At 41.3% G+C, this 14,624-nt stretch overlaps 1 protein-coding gene and 1 pseudogene across 4 annotated transcripts in view; both read left to right on the top strand.

Annotated features, from left to right (window-relative positions):
- The window catches only part of RBFOX1 (RNA binding fox-1 homolog 1), a 2,487,135-nt gene that overhangs the window by 36,992 nt on the left and 2,435,519 nt on the right, over positions 1–14,624 (top strand). The gene's annotated exons all lie outside the window — the stretch shown is intronic.
- LOC126944720 (40S ribosomal protein S3a-like) lies at positions 2,454–4,175 on the top strand (annotated as a pseudogene).

The following is a 14,624-nucleotide window of genomic DNA, read 5'->3' as shown; positions in this document are numbered from 1 at the left end:
ACACCCGTGTACATATTGTCCATATAAACATTAATTCTGTAACAAGGCCCACACATAAGGTTTTTTTTGTTTTGTTTTTGTTTTTGTTTTTGGTTTTTGAGACAGTTTTGCTTTATTGCCCAGGCTAGTGTGCAGTGGCATAATCTTGGCTCACTGCAACCTCTGCCTCCTGGGTTCAGGCAATGCTTGTGCCTCAGCCCCTGAGTAGCTGGGGCTACAGGTACACACCACCACGCCTGGCTCATTTTTGTATTTTTGTAGAGATGGAGTTTCACCGTGTTGGCCAGGCTGGTCTCAAACTCCTGGCCTTAAGTGATCCGCCCACCTCGGCCTCCTCACGTGTTGGGATTACAGGTGTGAGCCACGGCACCTGGGCCCACACATAAGGTTTGAGTTGAGATAGAGAAACTCTGGCAAGGCTGAAGTATTTGGCCATAGTCTCTGGGAAATATCCACAATTTCTGGAATCTTCTCTACTTCCAGAGTTCCCACTTTCTGTCTGTCTCCTGTTTATTCAACGAACTTGTAGGGAACCACAGTGTGCATAGAACTTGCCAGGTGTGGAGGATAAAAAGATGACTGAGGTTGGGCATGGTGGCTCACGCCTGTAATTCCAGCACTTTGGGAGACCAAGGCAGGTGGATCACTTGAGGTCAGGAGTTTGAGAACAGCCTGGCCAACATGATGAAACGTCTCTACTAAAAATAGAAAAATTAGCCGGGCATGGTGGCACGCACACGTGGTCCCAGCTACTTGGGAAGCTGAGGCAGGAGAATCGATTGAACCCAGGAGGGTTCAAGCAGATTTTGCAGTGAGCTGAGAGCACGCCGCTACATTCCAGCCTGGGAGACAGAGCAAGATTCCATCTCAAAAAAAAAAAAAAAAAAAGGTGACTGAGATACAGACTCCATCAGAGTTGACTCTAACACAAATTAGTTAAGAGCCCAAGGTCTGACTGGGCAAGCACCTTGATCGGCCTCATCCTGTAGCCTCTACTAGAATGAAGAACACTTTTTTCTTTACCTGTGAAAATGTATTGTGCTGCGTACCTACAAGTGCAATTTGTGTTTCTTTTGCAAAATTTGCCATATAACTATGCCTGTATTCTTAACATTTTTCTTTTGAGAGATTTTTCAGCAAATCATCTTTGGACTATGTGGAACTGGAAATTTACTTAGAGGCAATAAAAAGTACAGGAAGGTCAGTTCTTAGTCAAGAGTGAGGTTTTCAAAGACAGTGGAGAAAGTAAAAAATCTAATACAGTCAAGATTATACTTGCAAATCCCCCCATCATTCATAAAGTTTAGCAGTCAGTCTTACCGTGCCTCACCAGGTTTAATCCGCACTTCTTCCTCCACGATTGGAGCAGAGGGTGATTTTTTTATGAGCAACTGATGAAGTCATTGAGAGGGCATTTGCAGTGGAGCCATGTGCACTAGAGACCAATCAATGTGCCCTCATGGCACCATTTCTGTCTCTCTCCCTCTTTGTTCTTGCCAAGTACCCATAGTTCATTTTCCATAGATTAAGAGAGCCCGAGTTGGGCCTATACCTAGGAGTACAATTGCTGGGTTGTTTGGTAACTCTACGTAGAATCATTTGGGAAGTTGTCAAACTGTTTGTGACAGTGGCTACACCATTTTAATTCCCACCAGCAGTGTATGAAGGTTCTAGTTTCTCTACATCCTCACCAACATTTGTTATTTTTTGTATTTTTTTTTTTTTGAGACAAAGTTTTGCTCTGTCGCCCAGGCTGGAGTGCAGTGGCACAATCTCGGCTCACTGCAATCTTTGCCTCCCAGATTCAAGTGACTTTCCTGCTTCAGCTTCCTGAGTAGCTGGGATTATAGGCACCTGCTACCACGCCTGGCTAATTTTCGTATTTTTTTTTACTAGAGACAGGGTTTTACCATGTTGGCAAGGCTGGTCTCAAACACCTGGCCTCAGGTGATGCACCCGCCTCGGCCTCCGAAAGTGCTGGGATTACAGGCGTGAGCCACCACGCCAGGCCAGTTTTCTGTATCTTCGATTCTAGCCATCCTTATGGGTATGAAGTCGTATCTCATTGTGGTTTTGATTTGTGTTTCCCTGATGATGAATTTCATTGAGCATCTTTTCATGTGCTTATTGGCCACTTGTATGTTGGAGATGTGCCATATTTTCATATTCAAAAACGAAAGCACAGGTCCACACAAAACTTGTACATGAATAATTCAGTAGCATCACTCCTAATAACCCAAAGAGGGAATTAATCCAAATGCCCATCACCAGATGAAGAGAGACACTGAATGTTGTCTACCCACACAGTGGAATATTATTTGATCACAAAAAGGAGCAAAGTACTCACATATGCTACAGTGTGGATGAATCTTGAAAACAGATGAAAGATCACATTCTACATGATTTCATTCAGATGGAAATCTATAGAAATACGAAGTGGGTTAGTGGTTGCTTCTGGCTGTTAGGGGCATGGGAGGATGGGGGTGTTAGCCAAAGGGTATGAGGTTTCTTTTTGAGGTCATGAAATGTTCTAAAATTGACTGGTAATGTTTGCGTGTATCTCTGAATATATTAAAAACAATTGAAATGTAAAAAACGCAAAGATAAAACAGCCCAACTTGCAGTTTTATTCAACACTTGATGGGCTTTAAAAATAGATTCCAGGCTGGGCTTGGTGGCTCACACCTGAAATCCCAGTGCTTTGGGAGGCTATGGTGGGAGGATTGCTTGAGGCCTGGAGTTCCAGGCCAGCCTTGGCAACATGGCAAGACCCTGTATCTACCAAAAAAAAAAAAAAAAAAAAGAAAAAGAAAAAATAAGTAGCAGCTGGGTGCAGTGGCTCATGCGTGTAATCCCAGCACTTTGGGAGGCTGAGTTGGGCAGATCACCTGAGGTTAGGAGTTGAAGATCAACCTGGCCAACATGGTGAAACCCTGCCTCTACCAAAAATATAAAATTTAGCCTTTTGGTACTCTGAGCAGCACCATGGCGGTTGTTAAGAACAAATGCCTTATGAAAGGTGGCAAAAAGGGAGTTAAGAAGAAAGTAGTCGATCCATTTTCTAAGAAAGATCAGTATGATGTGAAAGCACTTACTATGTTCACTATAAGAAGTATTGGAGGCCAGGCGTGGTGGCTCAAGCCTGTAATCCCAGCACTTTGGGAGGCCGAGGCGGGTGGATCACGAGGTCAGGAGATCGAGACTATCCTGGCTAACATGGTGAAACCCCGTCTCTACTAAAAATACAAAAAACTAGCTGGGCGTGGTGGCGGGCGCCTGTAGTCTCAGCTACTTGGGAGGCTGAGGCGGGAGAATGGCGTGAACCCGGGAGGCGGAGCTTGCAGTGAGCCGAGATCACGCCACTGCACTCCAGCCTGGGAGACACAGTGAGACTCCGTCTCAAAAAAAAAAAAAAAAAAAAAGTATTGGAAAGATGCTAGCCACCAGGACCCAAGGAACCCAAATTGCATCTGATCGTCTCGAGGGTCTTGTGTTTGAAGTGAGTCTTGCTGATTTGCAGAGTGATGAAGTTGCATTTAGAAAATTCAGGCTGATTACTGAAGATGTTGAGGGCAAAAACTGCCTGACTCACTTCTATGGCATAGGTTCTTAGCTGTGACAAAATATGTTCCATGGTTGAAAAATGTTCAACAATGATTGAAGCTCATGTTGATGTCAAGACTACTGATGGCTACTTCTTTCATCTATTCTGTGTTGGTTTTACTGAAAAACGCAACAGTCAGATATGGAAGACCTCTTATGCTCAGCACCAGCAGTCCGCCAAATCTGGAAGAAGATGCTGGAAATCATGACCTGAGAGGTGCAGACAAATGACTTGAAAGAAGTGGCCAATAAATTGATTCCAGACAAGATTGGAAAAGATGTAGAAAAGGCTTGCCAATTTATCCTCTCCATGAGGTCTTCATTAGAAAAGTAAAGATGCTGGAGAACCCTGGGTTTGGATTGGGAAAAGGCATGGAGCTTCGTGGTGAAGGTGGTAGTTCTGGAAAACCCACTAGGGACGAGACACGTGCTAAAGTTGAATGAGCTGATGGATATGAACCACCAGTCCAAGAATCTGTTTAAAGTTCAGACTTATAATAGTGGCAAATAAAAAGTCCTATTTGTGAAAAACAAACAATAAACAACAATGAAAAAAAGCAGAATTTGCCTGGTGTGGTGGTGCATGCCTGTAATCCTAGCTACTCAGGAGGCTGAGGCATGAGAATCACTTGAACCCGGAGACAGAGGTTGCAGTGAGGCAAGACTGCACCACTGCACTCCAGCCTGGGCAACAGAGTGAGACTGTGTCTCCAAAAGTAGAAAAAAAAAGTATCCAGGCTTGGTGGCATGAGCCTGTAGTCTCAGCTACTCTGAAGGCTGAGGTGGGAGCATGGCTTGAGGCCAGGAGTAGTTTGAGGCTGCAGTGAACTATGATTGTGACACTCCAGTCTGGACTGCAGAGCAGTCTCTTATACATAGACACACACACTCACCCCCCCCCACACATACATACATACATACCCAGGTTCTACCTCCAGTGATTCTGACTCAGTAGGGCTGGGTATCCCCTAGAGATCCTGCTGTTCAGCCTGATCTGGGATCCACTTTTCATTGGGAACTGAGACACTGGCTGTGAACCTTCTGTCCTGAGAAGTAGAGGTCATGGTGACTCAGGTTCAAGCTTAAGGAGAACTGACTGTGCGTTAGGTATTATGCTGAACATCATTTCTTACTCTCACAGCAACATTCTTAGAAGGTCAATGATATGTCCCTGCTCTACAGATGAGGAACTAATCTTTCAGAGGAGTTTAGCTTGTTCAAAACTTATTCTTCCTGTTGGAAACTTTGTACCCTTTGACCAGTATCTCCTATCCCCTACCTTTCCTCCACCCCAGCCCCAGATAACCACTGTCCTACTCTCTATTTCTGTGAGTTCAACTTCTTTAGATTCCACATATAAGTGAAATCATGCAGTATTTGTTTTTCTGTGCCTGGCTTATTTCCCTTAACACAATGTCTTTCAAGTTCATCCACGTTGTTGAAAATGACAGGATTTCATTCTTTTAAAGGATTAATAGTATTCCATTGTGTTTATATAGTACATTTTCTTTATCCTTTCATCCACTTATGGACACTTAGGTTGATTCTATACCTTGGATATTGTGAATAGTGTTGCAGTGAACATAGGAATGTAGAGATCCTTTCGACATATTGACTTTAATTTTTTTTACTCTATACCTAGAAGTTGGCTTGCTGGATTATATGCTTTGAAATCTATAGCACAGCAGGGTGATTATAGTCAATAATAATGTATCTTTCAAAATAACTAAGAGGGTACATTTCAAATGTCTCATCATAAAAATTGTCAGTGAATTAGGTGATGGACATGCTAATTAGCTTGATCTAATCATTCCACATTGTCTACACATATAAAAACATCACATAAATGTGTACGATTATGATTTGTCAATTAAAATAACATTAGTTAACAGAATAAGTAAGTTGTTCGAAGCCCCAGTTGGGATTGATGGAGCTGGGACATGCCCTGAGGCTGTTGCTCTCAGGCCCACAGAGTCCATGGTCCACGAATGTTGAAGCCCTACCTGAGATGTCTACTTGAGATCGCTATAGGAATTCAATGTCTCAGAATCATCTCATACTCCAGGGCCCACAAGTCCATGACTGCTGCCTCTACCCCTGACCCTACTGACCTGAAATGCCCCTGCTTTCATTTCCGGGAGCATACACCACTTACACCAAGCATTGATGGGTTTTGTTGACTTCATTTGAGATGTGGGTTCATGGATAGGGTCCCATGATCCTTGCTTGGTGTTGGCCAACTCCTTTGACTTCACCCTTCCCTTTTCTACTCACCTCCTCTGTCATGGATTGCTCTGGGAATTCTGAGCCCTAGTTCCTTTATTCTGCAGATAACCTTCACTCTTCTCTGCAACTAATCCCAAAAGTATGTAATCCCAAAAGTGTGTAATTGAGTTGTCCGCAAGGTGCTTGACATGCAAGAGACTCCACAAATGGGATTCAGCCTCTGGAAAGTGGTGGTAGTTTCAGGTTTATGTGGATGTTACTTTGTTTTCCCCTATAAAAGATATTATTTAAACTATCAAACTCGTGGCTCCTGGATGCAGTCCTTTGCTGGTGGCAGTGGGCTGGGTACTGCCACCGGGGAGAAATGCTGCACGCTTAGAGAAAGAGAAACTAGTTTTCTTTAAGGGGCAGAGAGTGGTTTCCAGTGCCAGTTTGGAGGCAAAATGGCTGCTGTATTAAAATTGCCCAAACTTGGGCTTGGGCTGGTGCCTTGTGTGTTTAGAGCTCAAAGCCACGATTGCTTTCATTTTTTTTTTTTTTTTTTTTTTTTGGTGGTAGGTTTTCCATCCTTTTGCTTGGCAGGTTTCTGCTAATAGCTTCAATCTCAAGAGTTCCATTATACAGACACTAATAGCACCTACTATGTTCATCATTATATTATCTCCAATGCCTGACATAGAGTAGGTCTGTAGTGCTTACTATATGCCAGGCATTGGAGATAATATAATGATGAACAAGACAAACATGGCACTTGGAAAAGAGAGTCTAGTTCCCACTCTCAGCCCACCCCAAAGAGAGGCCAGAATTGGACTTCCAAAGATCTCAGATGCCCTTGCATCATCTCCCTGAAGAAGGAAGGTGAAGCTTTGTCTGAAGAGAATTTGGCTGGACAATCCCCAAGGTTTGGAATGATGGGCAGAAGCTGCCATCTGTGTTTAAGGTGAGAAGCGGGGGAGTGGCTGGATCTCAGAGGAAGGCAAGTTTAAGAGAAGGTTTTTGTGAGTTCCTTTGCCTAGTGGAGACCTGTTATAGTGAGGGCGCCTGGGTCTGAGCCTGTAGGTCGGTGGAATGATGCCGTGAGGAGCGTCTTCTTATAGCAGATGGCCCAAAAAAGGTTGACGGATCATGAACAGCTGGAAGAATGGAGAGTTCGGGAGACGTAGTTCCTACCTGGCTTTCCAACAGTGTGTAAGCCCAGAATTCTTACATAAGCCCATGGAGAAGGGAAAGGAACGCTGGTAACGACAAGATTGAATTCTCCACCTGCCAGGCATCCAGGGACTCAGAGCAGATTTAACTGAAGTTACAGAAATAGGAATGTGACATTTCCTACATCCGGGTGTGCTGAAGCAAAATGTATTCCCTCTCTGGTTTGTGGGGAAGGAGAATGCTAACAGACAAGACTCCAGGTTTTCACTCTTAAACCTGGTGCCTAGAAATACATTTTCTACTGGATGTAGACAAAAGTTCCATATAGACATATCCATCACTGCATCTCTGATGCCTTGTGTTCTCCCTAATTTTCCCTGTAACCTGCAGAGGAAGAAAGTTCCAGCATCACTTTTGGCCTCCCAAGAGTGAGTTAGGTGACCAGGTGGGGTTGCTCATGCCTGTAATCTCAGCCTTTTGGGAGGCCAAGGTGTGCAGATCACTTGAGGCCAGGAATTGGGGACCAGCTTGGCCAACACGGTGAAACTGTGTCTCTACGAAAAATACAAAAATTAGCCAGGCGTGGTCGTGGGCGCCTGTAGTCCCAGCTATTCTGGAGGTTGAGGTATGACAATCGCTTGAACCCAGGGGGCGGAGGTTGTGGTGAGCCAAGATTGCGCCACTGTACTCTAGCCTGGGTGATAGAGTGAGACTCAGTCTCAAAACAAAACAAAACAAAAACAAAGAAGAGTGAGTTGGGATGAAAACTTCCAAGTCTCTCTTTCGTATGTCTCCTCCCTGGTGAGCAGAGGAGTTGACTTTATTGGCAAGACTGAGGAAAAGGTGACTGTATTTCTGCCATGTTCAGTTATTAGTGGATGGGTTATTTTGCCTAGACTATGACCACAGGGTCCACCTCTAAATCCCTTGCATAGGCACCAGGCTTTTTTAGGGCAAGCAGGACAGGTAAGATCTGCCTCTGGCAGAGCCAGCCAGGTCTACTTACCCTCTGCTTCCCTTTTTGCCTGTGACTGAATGGGCATGTCAGGGTCTAGTAGAGGATCTGGGAGGAGGAAGCCTCATTAACTTCTTTTCTGCAGCAATTAATGGCCACCCAACTTGAACAGTGAGGGCTTATCACCTCATGTACTAAGACCGGAGATAGCTAGGTTGGCTAAATTAGTAGCTTGAGATGTTAGATTTTTTCATTTGAGGTTTCTGTGCTGCTATTGCCTTCTGCTCTTGGTCACAGAGGCTGCCACAATCCACATGTCAAGTCCTCGTGTGACAACATCCAGAGACAGCAAGGAAGAGATACAGTGTATTCCTGCATGTTTCCTAAAATTTTTTTTGATAGAGAATAATTGTACACACTTATGGGGTCCATGTGAGATTTTGGTACATGCATACAATGCGTAATGATCAGAGTCTTTAGGATATTAGTCACTTCAAACGTTGACCATTTCTTTGTGTTGGGAATATTTCCAATGTTACTGCTATTTAGAAATATATAATAAATTCATTTATCAGGATACAAAATCAATGTACACAAATCAGTAGCAGTGCTATACACCAAGAGTGACCAGGCTGAGAATCAAACCCTTTTATAATAGCTGTAAAAATAAAATACTTAGGAATATACCTAACCAAGGAGGTGAAAGACCCCTACAAGGAAAACTACAAAACACTGCTGAAAGAAATCGTAGATGACACAAACAAATGGAAACACATTCCTTGCTCATGGATGGGTAGACTCAATATTGTGAAAATGACCATACTGCCAAAAGCAGTCTACATATTCAGTGCAATTCCTATAAAACACCATCATCATTCTTTATAGAACTAGAAAAAACAATGCTAAAATTCATTTGGAACCAACAAAGAGTCTGCATAGACAAAGCAAAACTAAGCAAAAAGAACAAATCTGGAGGTATCACATTACCCATCTTTGAACTATATTACAAGGCTATAGTAATCAAAACAGCATGGTGCTGGTATAAAAATAGGTACATGACCAGTGGAACAGAGTAAAGAACCCAGAAATAAGGCCAAATACTTACACCCAACTGATCTTTGACAAAGCAAACAAAAACAAAGTAGGGAAAGTACACCCTATACAACAAATAGTGCTGGGATAATTGGCAAGTCACATGTAAAAGAATAAAACTGGATCCCCATCTCTCACCTTATACAAAAATCAACACAAGATGGATCAAAGACTTAAATCTAAGGCCTGAAACCATAAAAATTCTAGAAGATAACGTTGAAAAATGCTTCTAGACATTGGCTTAGGCAAACAGTTCATGACCAAGAACCCAAAAGCAAATGCAAGGAAAACAAAGATAAATAGATGGGACTTAATTAAACTAAAAACCTCCTGCACAGCAAAGGATATAATCAGCAGAGTCAACAGATCACCCACAGAGTGGGAGAAAATTTTCACAAACTGCATCTGACAAAGGACTAATATCCAGAATCAACAGGGAACTCAAATCGGCAAGAAAAAAAACAATCCCATCAAAAAGTGTGCCAAGGACATGAATAGACAATTCTCAAAAGGAGATATACAAATGGCCAACAAACATGAAAAAATGCTCAACATCACTAATTATCAGGGAAATGCAAATCAAAACCGCAGTGCGATACCATGTGTGAAATACACAAAAATAGATGTTGGCATGGACATGGTGAAAAGGGAACCCTTTTACACTGATGGTGGGAATATAAGCTAGTACCACCACTATGGAAAGCAACATGGAGATTCCTTAAAGAAGTAAAAATAGATCTACCATTTGATCCGGCAATCCCACTACTAGGTATCTACCCAAAGGAAAGGAAGTCATTATATGAAAAAGACACTTTTGCACACATGTTTACAGCAGCAAAATTTGCAGTTGCAAAAATATAGAACTAGCCCAGATGCCCATCAATCAATTAGTAGATAAAGAAAATGTGTTACATGTATACCATCGAATACTACTTAGCGTTAAAAAGGAATGAAATAATGGCATTCACAGCAACCTGGATGGAGTTGGAGACTGTTACTCTAAATGAATTAACTCAGGAATCAAAACCAAACATCACATGTTCTCACTCATAAGTGGGAGCTAAGCTATGATATATGCAAAGGCACAAGAATGAAACAGTGGACTTTGGGGGCTTGGGGGGAAGGGGGGAGGGGATGAGAGATAAAAGACTATATGTTGGGTAAACTGCTCTGGTGATGGGTGTGCCAAAATTTCAGAGATCACCGCTGAAGAACGTACCCATGTAACCAAATACCACCTGTTCCCTAAAAACTATTGAAATAAAAAAAAAAAGAAATATACAATAAATTGTTATAGTCACTTTCTGCATTATTGAACACTAGATTCTATTCCTTCTATTATATATTTTTATACCCATTAATCAACCTCTTTTCAAACCCCTCCTCTTCCCAGCCTATGGTAGCTATCATTCTACTCTTTATCTCCATGATATCAATTTTATATAGCTCCAGGGCACACAAGTCCAAAACTGCGGTCTCTATCCCAGACCCTACTGACCTGAAACATGGCCCCCACTTTGATTTCCAGGAGCATAAACCGCTCATATAAATGAGAACATACAGTATTTTTCTTTCTGTGCATGGCCTAGTTCACCTAGCATTATGACCACTAGTTCCATCCATTTAGCTGAAAATAAAACGATTTCATTCTTTTTTATGGCTGAATACTATTCTATTGTGCATATATTCCCATTTTCTTTATCCATTCATCCATTGATTGACACTTAGATTGATTCCCTGTCTTGGCTATTGTAAATAGTTCTGCAGTAAATATAGGGGTCCAGGTATCCCGTTGATACACTGATATCCTATTTTTTGGATATATACCCAGGAGTGGGATTGCTAGATAATATGGTAGATCTGTTCTTAGTTTTTTGGGAAATCTCTGTACTTTTTTTCATAATGACTGTACTAATTTACATTCCCACCAATGATATACAAGAATTTTCTTTTCTTCACATACTTTCCAGCATTTGTTGTGCTTTGTCTTTTTAATAATAGCCATTCTAACAAGTGTGAGATGATATCTCATTGTGGTTTTGATTTGCATCTCCATGATGATTAGTGATGTAGAATATTTTTTCATAAACTTGGTGATTTGTATATCTTCTTTTGAGAAATGTCTGTGTATTTTTTTTTGATAGTTTCTTTTACTCTGCAGAAGCTCTTTCATTTAATTAGATCCCATTTGTCAATTTTTGCTTTCGTTGCAATTGCTTTTGGCATCTTTACCATGAAGTCTTTGCCTGTGACTATGTCCTGGATGGTATTGCCTAGGTTATCTTCCAGCGTTTTTATAGTTATGGGTTTTACATTTAAGTCTTTAAGCCATCTTGAGTTAATTTTTGTATATGGTGTAAGGGAGGGGTGTTGTCTTTTCACTCTGTTGATTGTTTCCTGTGATATGCAGAAAGTTTTTAGTTTACTACAATCCCATTTGTCTGTTTTTGTTGCTTGTACTTTTTAAGTGTTAGCCATACAATCTTTGTTCTCAAGCGTTTCTCCTGTGTTTACTTCTAGTAGTTTTGTAGTCGTGGTTATTACATTTAAGTCTTTAATCGATTTTGAGTTTATTTTTCTATGTGATGAGCGATAAGGGTCTAGTTTTATTCTTCCATGTTTGGGTATCTAGCTTTCCTGGCACCATTTAATGAAGAGGGTGTACTTTATTCAATGTATATTCTTGACACCTTTCTTGAAAATCAGCTGTAAATATGTGGATTCATTTCTGGATTTTATAGTCTATTTCCTTTGTTTTTGTGTCTGTTTTAACACCAATACATGCTGTTATGGTTACTATAGCTTTGCAGTATATTTTAAAATCAGGTAGTGTGAGGATTCTAGCTTTGTTTATTTTGCTCAGTATTACTTTGGCTATTTGGGGTCTTCTGAGGTTCCATATGAATTTTAGGGATTTTTTTATTCCTGTTTCTATGAGGAATATAATTGATAGGGATTATACTGAATCTATAGATTGCTTTGGGTAGTATGGTTGTTTTAGCAATATTAGTTATTCCAACCCATGAGCATGAGATACCTTTCCATTTCTTTGTGTCCTTTTCATTTTATTTTATCAGTGTTTTGTGGTTTTCACTGTAGATTTTTTTTTTTCATCCTTGGTTAAGTTTATTCCTAGGTATTTTATTTTTGTAGCTATTATAAATAGAATTGCTTCCTTGATTTCTTTTTTAGCTAGTTTGGTTACTGGTATATAGAAACATTACTGATTTTGTGTCCTGAAGCCTTACTAAATTGTACATCTTTTTTTTTTTTTTTTTGGAGATAGAGTCTTGCTCTGTTGCCCAGGCTGGAGTGCAGTGGTGCAGTCTTGGCTCACTGCAACTTTTGCCTCTCAGGTTCAAGCGATTCTCCTGCTTCAGCCTCCCAAGTAGCTGGGATTACAGGCACCTACAACCATGCCTGGCTAATTGTTGTATTTTTAGTAGAGACAGGGTTTCACCATGTTGGCCAGGCTGGTCTCAAACTCCCAACCTCAGGTGATCTGTCCACCTTGGCCTCCCAAAGTGCTGGGATTATAGGCGTGAGCCACCATGCCCAGCCTAATTTATTCATTTTAAGAGATTTTTGGTGGCGTCTTTAGGTTTTTCTGTATACAAGTATAAGATTATGTCATCTGCAAAGTGAGATAATTTGACTTCTTCTTTTCCATTTTGGATACTTTTTATTTCTTTCTCTTGTCTGATCGCTCTGGCTTGGATGTCCCATACTGTATTGAATTAGAGTGGTGCAAGTGGCCATCCTTGTCTTGTTCCAGTTCTTAGAGGAAGGGCTTTTCATCTTTTCCCAATGAGTATGATGTTAGCTGTAGATTTTTCATATATGCCTTTTCTTATGTTGAAGTGTTCCTTCTATGCCTAATTTGTTGAGAGCTTGCATCATGAAGGAATGGTAAGTTTTACTGAGTGATTTTTCTGCATCTGCTGAGATGATCAGATAGTTTTTGCCCTTCATCTTGTTGATGTGATGTATCACATGTATTGATTTGTGTATGTTGAGCCATCTTTGCATTCCTGGGATAAATCCCACCTGATCATGGTATATTATCTTTTTCATTCATCATTAGATTCGGCTTGGTAGTATTATGCTGAGAATTTTTCCATCTGTGTTCATTAGCAATATTGGCCTGTAGATTTCTCTTTTTGTTGTGTCCTTGTCTTGATTGCATATCAGGGTAGTGCTGGCCTTATACAATGAGTTAGGAAGAATTCCCTCCTCTTCAGTTTTTCGGAATAGTTTGAGAAGAATTGGTGTTTGTTTTTCTTTATAAATTGGGTCAAAATCAGCATAAAAGCCTGGTCTAGGGCTTTTCTCTTTTGGGAGACTTTTTGTTACTGATTCAAACCTGCTATTCATTTTGGGTCAGTTCATATTTTCTGTTTCTTACTAGTTCAGTCTTGGTAGGCTGTATATGTCTGGGAATTTATCCCTTTCCTCTAGGTTTTCCAATTTGTTAGCATATGGTTGTTCATGATAGCCTTTAGAATGATCCTTTTTATTTCTTTGCTAACAGTTGTAATGTCTCCTTTTTCATTTCTGATTGTTTTTATTTGGGTCTCCTTTTTTTTTTTTTTTTTTTGTTTAGCCTCACTAGTGGCTTATCAATTTTGTTTAACTTTTCAAAAAAACAACTTTCATTTTGTTGATTCTTTACATTTCTTTTTTGCCTCTATTTCATTTGGTTCTGCTGTGATATGTTGAGCCTATGGGTGCACAGAAGTCAAAAATTGAGGTTTGGGAACCACTGCCTAGATTTCAGAAGATGTATGGAAATGCCTAGATGTCCAGGCAGGAGTTTGCTACAGGGGCAGAGCACTCATGGAGAACCTCTGCTAGAGCAGTGTGGAAGGGAAATGTAGGGTCAGAGCCCCCACATAGAATCCCTACTGGGGCACCACCTAGTGGAGCTATGAGAAGAGGGCCACCATCCTCCAGACCCCAGAATGGTGGATTTACCGACAGCTTGCACTGTGTGCCTGGAAAAGCTGCAGATACTCAATGGCAGCCCATGAAAGAAGCCAGGTGGGTGGGAGAGTTATACCCTACAAAGCCACAGGAGTGGAGCTGTGGCCTTTTTTATCCCAAGGCCATGGGAACCCACCTCTTGCATTAGCATGACCTGGATGTGAGACATGGAGTCAAAGGAGATCATTTTGGAGCTTTGAGATTTGACTGCCCTACTGGATTTTGGACTTACATGGGGCTTGTAGCCCCTTTGTTTTGGCCATTTTCTCCCATTTGGAATGACTGTATTTACCCAATGCTGTACCCCCTTTGTATCTGGGAAGTAACTAACTTGCTTTTGATTTTACATGCTCGTAGGCAGAAGAGACTTGCCTTGTCTCACATGAGACTTTGGACTGTGGACTTTTGAGTTAATGCTGAACTTAGTTAAGACTTTGGGGGACTGTTGGGAAGGCATGATTGGTTTTGAAATGTGAGGACATGAGATTTGGGAGGGGCCAGGGGCAGAATGATATGATTTGGCTGTGTCCCCACCCAAATCTCATCTTGAATTCCCACATGTGGGAGGGACCTGGTAGGAAGTAATTGAGTCATGGGGGCAGGTCTTTCCCATGCT

Source organism: Macaca thibetana, chromosome 20 (assembly GCF_024542745.1).
Source record: "Macaca thibetana thibetana isolate TM-01 chromosome 20, ASM2454274v1, whole genome shotgun sequence".
NCBI lineage: Eukaryota > Metazoa > Chordata > Mammalia > Primates > Cercopithecidae > Macaca > Macaca thibetana.
The sequence above is the reverse complement of the archived record's forward strand: the minus strand, read 5'-3'. Positions and strand labels throughout refer to the sequence as shown.